General features: G+C 43.4%; 1 pseudogene; it reads left to right on the forward strand.

The window, feature by feature from the left end:
- The first annotated feature begins 7,135 nt into the window (after positions 1-7,135).
- LOC121170879 lies at positions 7,136-7,743 on the forward strand (annotated as a pseudogene).
- Positions 7,744-9,462: the final 1,719 nt, after the last annotated feature.

Consider the following 9,462-nt stretch of genomic DNA (forward strand, 5'->3'; position numbering starts at 1 on the left):
TTTACTTATCTACTTACTAGAGAGAGACAGAAAGAGAAAGAGAAGGAAATAAGGGGAGAGTTAGATAAAGAGAGAGAGAGAGAGAGGTCGATTGACCTCCAGGTTCATTCCCTAAATGCCCACATCAGCTGGAGCTGGACTACACCCAACAGCTGGGAGTCAGGAGCTCCATCTCTGTTTCTCAGATGATTGACAGAAGCTGCCTGCCAGGATGTACATTAGCAGCAAGCTGGAATCAGGAGCAGAACTGAGACTAGAATCCAGGCACATTGATATGGGATGCAGATGCCCCACGCAGGATCGTGACCATTGTGTCAAACATCCACTGCTGTGATTTGATCTTCTCTTGTTTTACATCCCGTTGTAAATTTTGTCATGCTGCCAGTTCTCTCCTCAGCCATAACTTATTTTTTATTTTAATTTGTAATTAGTATTCAGCAGATTCACTGTGATTTTTTTAAAGATTTATTTATTTATTGAAAAGTCAGATATACACAGAGCGGAGGAGAGACAGAGATCTTCCATCCGATGATTCACTCCCCAAGTGAGAGCAACGGCCAGTGCTGTGCCAATCCGGAGCCAGGAGCCAGGAACTTCCTCCAGGTCTCCCACGCGGGTGCAGGGTCCCAAAGCTTTGGGCCGTCCTCCACTGCTTTCCCAGGCCACAAGCAGGGAGCTGGATGGGAAGTGGGAAGTGGAGCTGCCGGGATCCTGGCGCATTCAAGGCGAGGACTTTAGCCGCTAGGCCATGCTACCGGGCCCAGATTCACTGTGATTTGTACAGACAATTCTCTTTGCATCCTTCCTCCTCCCATTCTCTCTTTTTTATACATTTGTGATAATATATTTTAGATTTACATTGAAGTAAAACACTTAATGCTTTCCTTTATCAAAATCTATTTATCCATTCATCTAATAGTGGACACTTTGGCTGATCAACATTTGACTACTCTGTGCAATACTGCTATAAACATGGTGGTGCAGTCATGTCTTTTGCTTATTGTGTTAAGACTTTTGGGTGGATACCCAGCAGTGGGATTGCTGGATCATGAGACAAGTCTATTTCTAGGTTTGTTTGTTTATTTTTAAGAAATCTCAACACTGTTTCCTGAAGTGGCTGCACTAATTTACATATACCACCAATAATATATTAACATTTCCTTTCTTCACATCTTCGCCAGTCCTAATTTCTTATGGTATGCATTTTCATGTTTCATGGTTATATGAAATGATCATGGTTCACAAATCTAGTTTCCTATCTCAGCTTCCCTGAGCTCTAGACATTATCAACCAGCACTTCCCCAAGACTCGTAGTCTTAAGTATACTGGATATATTTTTTATTCCCACCGTTTCTCTGTGAGGTTTTATTTTTTTCTTTCCTACTATTAGGGAAAGTGATGCACAGATTGTTTAATTTCACTCTTTAAAAAGTCAAACAGCTAGGGCCCGGGGTCGTGGCCAAACAGTCCTCGCCTTGCATGTGCCAGGGATCCCATATGGGCGCCGGTTCTAATCCCGGCAGCCCCGCTTCCCATCCAGCTCCCTGCCTGTGGCCTGGGAAAGCAGTTGAGGACGGCCCAAAGCTTTGGGACCCTGCACCCACGTGGGAGACCCGGAAGAGGCTCCTGGCTCCGGATTGGCACAGCACTGGCCGTTGCTCTCACTTGGGGAGTGAATCATCGGACAGAAGATCTTTCTCTCTGTCTCTTCTCCTCTCTATATATCTGACTTTGTAATAAAAATAAATAAATCTTTAAAAAAAAGTCAAACAGCTAGCACTGAGATGGGAATATTGGAATTCCATCTCCAGGCTATATCCTTTTATCACTGCAATACTTCCTTTATATAGTTAACTGCCTATTGGTCATTTCCTGACTTCCTGTAGGCCAGTGATATTAGCATGCACTAGACAGTCACCTGAAATCTGTTTTTTTTTTTCGAATGAGGTAGTAAATAAATAGAAACTAAAATTACATGTATATAAAAATCTTTTATTGGTTGAATTCATCATTATTTTCTAATGTCACCTTCTCTTTTGTTATGTATTTAAGTGTTGGCATCACCTTTTTTTTTTTTTAACCCAGGCTGCATTTAGGATAATCACAGATACCTACCCTTTTTATTATATACCCAGTGTTAAATACAATAATCAAGTCCTGCCTATTTGAGCTCTTAGATATTTCTTGAATCCATTTTCTTTTATCCACTCTTGGAAATTGCCCTAGTTCAAACTTTCATCATTTCTCAGCTGGCTATCATTATAATAGCCTCTTACCTCCTCATTGCACAAAGTGTAGCCCAAGGGACATTGGCATCAGCATCCTTTGGAAATTTGTTAGAAATGCAGATTCTCGGGCCCCACAACCAGCCTACATAATCAGAGACTGTATCACTACGTGATTCATAGATACTTGAAATTTGAGGAACAACGAACTGGTTTTCACTCTCCAGGCTCCAAACCATCTTTCACACTGCAGCAGTGACTTGATCATAACACAAATCTGACCATGGTGCTTTCCTTCTTAAAAATCAGTTTTCCGGGGTCTCAGGATGGGGCGTCTCATGCCTGGATCCCAGACGACAGCCACCATGTGCATGTGGTAAGCTGTCCCCGAGCAGCCAGTGCGCCATTTGGTGCCAGGCTCTGCCTGCTGGCCGCCTGGCCACGAGCTCTAGGGTTTTGGTTCCTTGATCACTGCTTAGGTAGATCCAGGTTGAACCCACTGTGCTTCTAGGATGTGAAGCAATCGTAAAGATCCCCAATGACAGTAACTCTTCCTTTGAAAAACTTGTAATCACTGAACAATCATGACCACCAAATACCAGTCCACACAAAAGCTAAGGCTCAGGGCTTTGCAGCAGAATCATATGCTGTTACCTGACATCATGATGGATCAGGAGAAGGGTCACATTAAGAAGGGCCATTACATTAACTAGCACTAAAACCACAACCGAGGACAGATTCTGTGAGGGATGTGAGGGCCAAACCCTGTGGAAATTCTAGCCCCACTGGTTAGCTCAAGAGTTGGGGTGGTGATGGACTAAGCTAGTTGTGACCAAGGAGCCTACCATCAATCACAGGAAAAGGAAACCCCAACAGTCTGGACTGGTCAGGGCAGCAGCACCCAAATGTGCATCCTGAACAGGGTGTGGGGTGGGCCGGGCTGCAACGTTCACCAGCTCATACAAGGCCAAATGGAAGGCCAGACTTCGCCGGAACCTGGCCTAAACCCAATGGCATGTATGAGAACTGGATCTGGGAGTGGATTAAGTGGAGGAACTTGGGAAACTCCCTTGAACATGTGGTCCAGACCTGGGGGTCGGACAAGCTGGGCAAAGTAGCTCCAACAGCTGGCTAATGCGTCAATTGGTAATGGAATGGGGTGTACCGGGCAGGACTGAGCAAACCTTATCCCACAAGCGAAACTAGAGACCAGGATGGAGCACAGGTCATGCCGAGCTAGGCTCTTGCAGCTACTGGTCTGTGAGAGTCAGGGACGCTAAGCCACAGTGTCTAAGGCAGAGGCAGGGACAGGTGAGGGGATGAGCCAAGCTGAGTCAGAACAACCACTGGCATGCACAAGATCTATGGCTGGGAACAGGCTCAGTTGGGGAGCGAAGGGTACAACCCTAGCTGGATTGAGGTTCTCACCAAGGGGCATGTGGGCTGGAATGGGGGCTGCGTTCTGAACAGGAAACAGTTGTAGTCTCCTTTGGCACAAATGCGGATTGGATGTACTGAGCTGGGCCAAACTCCAACACCATCTGGTATCCTGGAGGACCAGGGTAGATGTGGGATGGACTAGGCTAGGTCTCAACCCCTACTGAGACATGTGTGAGCCGTATGTGGGTATGGACGAGCCATGGCTGGGCTGAAACATCCAACAGCAAGGACCAGTTTGGGTTGAAAGCCAGTCAGGAAAAGCCACCGTTCCTGCTAACATGGGGAGTGACCTGAAGAGGGCTGGCTCATGGACCTTCCGGTATGCACAAAATCTGGCATTGGGAGAGGTTCTGATGGAGGAGCTGGGCAACTCCTCTGGCAGGACACAGACCCTGCAGGTAAGCACAAGAAACATGATAGGAAACAGCCCAGAACAGTCCATGGAAAGTTTCCCAGATGTATATCTGGCATGGATCGGGGGAAGACCAGGCTGAATCTGTTCACATCATCCACTGGCAAATCCCGGCACTAGAACAATGTGGGTTGAGCCGGGTTCGGTGGTATCAAAAACTAGTGCACAATACGGAATGCCAAGGTGAAGTTGCCTGTGCCAGAAGTGACTGCAGCACCCAACCAGCATGCGTGAGACCCAAGAAGGGACAGGGCAGAGCCAGCAGGGGAATAAGGGAGGGTTCCTTTGCTGCACAGTTACTTCCGCTGGAGAGTGTGAGCTGGGATGGGGGCAGACCAGACTAAGCAGGGCTACAACACCTGTGTGCCTCATGTGGACTAGATCAGGGAAAAGCCAGGCTGGGCTGATTATTCCTACCAGTGCAAACAAAATTAGAGTGGATGAGGGTTGTTTGGGCTTAGCTGCAGCATCAGCTGGCAGAAGCTGGCACAGGTGGCTAATGCTGTCAAATCAAACCACAGAACTACCTGGAGAGTGCAAAATCTGGGAGTGGGAGAGGGCTGGGAAGGAAATAGTGTGCTCCTCCCTCTTGGGTTACCACTTCCACTGGAGGGCATGAAAACTAGGACAGCGGCTGGGGTGGAATGGGATATGCGACAGAGTGGAATAGTCTGCTACACATACTGGCAAACCAGGGTAGGGAGCAGGCCTGGTGGGGGTTGTTGTAGGTTGCTCCAACTAGGCTGAAGCTCCCACTGGTTTATGTGAGGGCTGAGTATGTGCTGGGCAGAACCAGGCTGGACTGCAACACCCATTGGTCCCAGTGGAAGTTGGGAGTGAAAACAGAATCAACCCAGCGATCGCAACCCAGCTGATCAGGGCCATGGACTGAGCCGGGCCCGTACCTGCTAGTACATACAAGAATCTGGTCTGAGAACAACTCAGACAAAGTTTCTTTGGTGATCTCCCCAATCAAAATGCTGGACTCAGAACCCTAACCAAGAAAAGAGAGAAGACAGAACAGGTCAGTCAACCATCTCAGCTGTATGTTGGCAGTGAAATACAGGGCAAACGGAGACTCTGTGTTGGGCTATGTCAGTCAGTGGATTTTTCAATGATCTCATAGTGCTTGGAGTGGCAAGATTGACAGCGATTCATAACTGTTGAAATATCAAAACCACTTGTGCAAGAATTCGGAGCATACCCTACATCTGGGACCTGGGGAGGGTGGGAAATTGGGTGGGCCTTCTCCCTTAATACCCCCCATTAAACATGAAGGAAACAATATGGAAATAATAGTCTTACCCAATTTCCTATAGCCCTTGAACCTTTTTATCCCAATTAACTATGTAAAGATTGTCAAAAATATAATTAAAAAATTAAAAAAAATAAAGCTGCGGGGAAAAAAAAGGAAAGAAACAGAAAAAACTCAGTTGTCCAATCTGAATCCCCTAATCATCATAATACATTCTGTGATTCTATCCCCACCCACTGTTGTCAGCCTTAGCTCTCATATCTTTCTTGCACACCTTTATGATGAAGCAACACAGAATTGGTGAGATTTACTTCAGGCAGCAGCATGCTGTGTCTAGAGTTTGTGGGTTTGTTCATGCTGGCCTCTGTTTTATATCTATCCACATTGAGCACCTAATTATTTTCGATTTATTGGTTAAGAAATAATTCATAGCTTCTCCTCCAAGAATCCTTGCCTAACACCTTCAGGCTGGATTACTTGTCTTAGTCTGTTCTCCCAGAATACACTAGGTTTTGTGTAATCACTGATACCAGATCCTGGGGGATTTTTCTATTTATGTACTAGATGAAATTGGATTTTAATCTGATGGCTGACACCATTCCACTGGTGTCTGTGTTTCCAGTGTATAGTTAAGAGCATCACTTAAAGTTATTAATATTTGAGAAATGAATTATTATATATGTTATATGTTATATATATGTTATGTTGTACATAACATATATTTCAGTATACTTAATTGTGTTTAACAATTATATGCATTAAACATAATTAAGGTGCCTGACAAATAATAAACATTTTCATAGTAGTTGAGTTTTTGTTATGAAAAAGAGCTTGGTTTCAAAACAGCAAATCTTAATAACTATCAGTGTAATATATACAAGAGCAATATTCAAAGATTTCATTAAGCATAGCTATCTTAAATGCAATTGTATACCATTTCAGAGGTGGAAATTAGAATTTATTTTGCAGTCATTCTCACTGTGTTGTATTTGAACTTCCAAGATTATTGGCAAGTGAAAGGATGGGTTAAAAATGTCCAGCCAATTATATGTACTCTATATTTGAATCTAAGCACTGTCTTAGCAAGTTAGACTGGTTATTGAAGTATTCTCCCGTGGCAGTTTTTTGTTTTTGTTGTTGTTGTTGTTTTCCCCTAAGAAAATTAAATGGAAGAGAGCAAGAAGGCAGTGTAGGGTGAAGGCAGGTTTAAACTGATGGAGAATAATTAGCCAGGGTGAAACAAGGAGGACAGATTCCAGGAAATAGGAGAGGACAGGCCAACGGCAGAGAGGCAACTGGAGACCCACATGCATGGGGAAGCAGTGGAGACAAAGGAGGGGTGTTGCAGTGACCAGATACCCCAGTAGTGATCAGCTGTCAGCAATCGGTGATCTGAGCTCTGCCAGGTCCAGAAGATCAGGAGCTGAATACAGGCAATGAAGCACTTCATGCTGAAAATCTTAAGCAAGATAGCCATAGAAGGGATATTCTATAGCACAATCAAAGCAATATATGAAAATTCCCATGCCATCATCATACTAACTGGAAAGACTGGAAGCTTTCCCACTAAGAACTGAAAGTAGACAACTGAAGGTAGACAACATAGCTGCTAGGCAAGAAAAGGAAATTAAAGGAACTGAAATGGAGCGGAACTAGGGCATCCCCCCACTTGAGCAACCCAAACACCCGGGTGGGACAAAGGTGGCAGCCACGGGGCAGTGCGCATGTGCGAGTGGCACTCTCAGGTGAAGTGAGAGGCAGATAGGGCAGCGGGACGGGCTTGGAGCGGGATCAGGATGGATCATGCTGACTACCCTCAAGATCCTCATCACTGGCGAGGGAGTGGCATCAGCAAGTGCAGCCTGCTCTTGAGGTTCACAGATATTTTTGATCCAGAGCTTGCAGCACCCATAGGTGTTGATTTCGGGGTGAAAATGATTTCAGTGGATGGAAATAAGGCTAAACTTGCATTATGGGATAATGCTGATCAAGAGAGCTTTAGAATGTTCGTTCCTAGCTTTTATGGCGGTGCACAGGGTGTTATTTTAGTTTATGATGTTACATGAAGGGACGCCTTTGTTAAACTTGATACTTGGTTAAATGAATTAGAAACATTTTGCTTGGGAAATGACATAGTAAACATGCTAGGTGGAAATGAAATCGGTAAGGAAAATCGTGAAACTGACAGAAAAGAAGGTCTGAAGTTTGCACGAAAGCATTCCATGTTATTTCTAGAGGGAAGTGCAAAATCCTGTGATGGTGTCCAGTGTGCCTTTGAGGAGCTTGTGGAAAAGATCATTCTGACACCTGGGCTGTGGGAGAGTGAGGCCCAGAACAAAGGAGTCAACCTGTGTCACAGGGATCAAGGCCAGGGAGCAGGCACCTGCAGTGGCTACTGCTCTGTGCTATAAACTTCAGGAAGCTCCATCTCTGCCCATCCATCAGATAGCGGCACCTTCTGTATGTATACTCTGTAACTACTATGTGGGGGCCTTGCAGTTTGCACGTAATTGTTTTGTATCATGGCAGTAAATAATTGTAAGAAATCCCACTTGTTGGCTTTCCCAGGTAGAATGTTACAGTAAGCGTGCACAGTTTTCAGTCTGGAGGTTTTTTTACGTAACATAAAATAGGTGTACCTTTATGAGTGCATTTGATTTTATGACTTACAGTTATCATGTCTTTTTTTTTTTAATCCATCTATCTAGGGTATGTTGAAACAAGGTCTGCTTCTGGTCTCCTTCTTTGTGCTTTAGTACCCCTTTCAATGACTGGATCCCTTGGTATGTAGAGCTCTGGAGCCTTGTGAAGCACAGGTGTCCTTCAGGAATGACAGGGCACGATTTGACAGCTTTTCTAGGGTGTTGAGATTCTCTTATGGCACTAAACAACGCTACACCACAGAATGTAGCACAGGCCGCTTATGACTGAGTCTCTATTTGTCTTGATGATGCTTCGGAAAGAGTATTTATATGTTGAAGAAGTTACTTTTTAATTTCCTTCAGTGATGAGCTCAGTTGCTTGCCTGGAGTTTTAATCTTGTAATCTGTCTGTTGGACTGCAGGGCCTCGGCACAGCATTTGGAGTTCACCTGTTTGCAGAACCACAGCAGGGTTTCAGAAAGGCATAGTGTGCTTATTGCAACTCCTGTCACAGTTACCACTTTTAGAACTATTTTTTTTTTTAATCTTAAGTGTTGGTAGCATTTGTCCAGGCTCCTCTATTTTAGTTCATGTTATGTTAGTATCAATATTTTATAGTGATGTGTGGGAAACTAAATACTGTTGCAATGAAAACCTTGATAATTTATTGTAACAAGTAACCAATATCAAAAGTGAACTTGTGCAGACTAATAACTTTTTCCACAATATTCAGTTTTTTAACCTCTTGCTATTGTACACTGTATAGTTTTTCACTCATATGTTATTTAATTTACATTAACCTGTGCTACTTGAAGCCCCTAAATAAGTAATTTGTCACTATAATATCCCTCAGCAAGAGTCCAGTATTACTTCCTGGGAAGGTTTTTCTCTATATACAATTGCAAATGCTAAGTGTTTCATGAGTGGTTTCTGCAATGTGTGTGTAACTCAATTTACTTCAAGTTGGATTTTTTTCTGAAGTCCCTGTCCCCACATAAGAAACCTCACATTCTATTCTGTCTGCACTTGTTAGTCAACAATACATGTGGTTTAAGATTTATATCTTCTGTATGTTTTTGCTAAATAAAAAAATATTTACTTCTCTATATAGTGCTAAGGAAAGGTAGCTAACACATGTACTTGGAATTTGTTCATGTTCCATTAAAACTTTAAATGTGTGTATTTATACAGGAGTCTGTGATGACAAGATTTTTCTGTTTATTGGCTTGAGCTATATAATAACATCTGTCCACTGGATTTTTGCTGAATGTGAACACCTTTGGGTTACTTGAATATAATCAATAATAACAAATTAATTTTGTTTGGTAGGTTTACATTGTAACCTTTTATAGTTTTTGAATAAATACAGCCTGCTTTCTCTTTAAAAAAAAAAAAAGGTGGGGAAGGACTGAAATTGGAACTGAGGAATTATAATTATCCTTGTTTGCAGATGGCATGATTCTCTACTTAGAACCCAAAGATTCAATC

The sequence above is a fragment of the Ochotona curzoniae genome, unplaced genomic scaffold (assembly GCF_017591425.1).
Source record: "Ochotona curzoniae isolate NIBS_2020 unplaced genomic scaffold, NIBS_Ocur_1.0 contig_1274, whole genome shotgun sequence".
NCBI lineage: Eukaryota > Metazoa > Chordata > Mammalia > Lagomorpha > Ochotonidae > Ochotona > Ochotona curzoniae.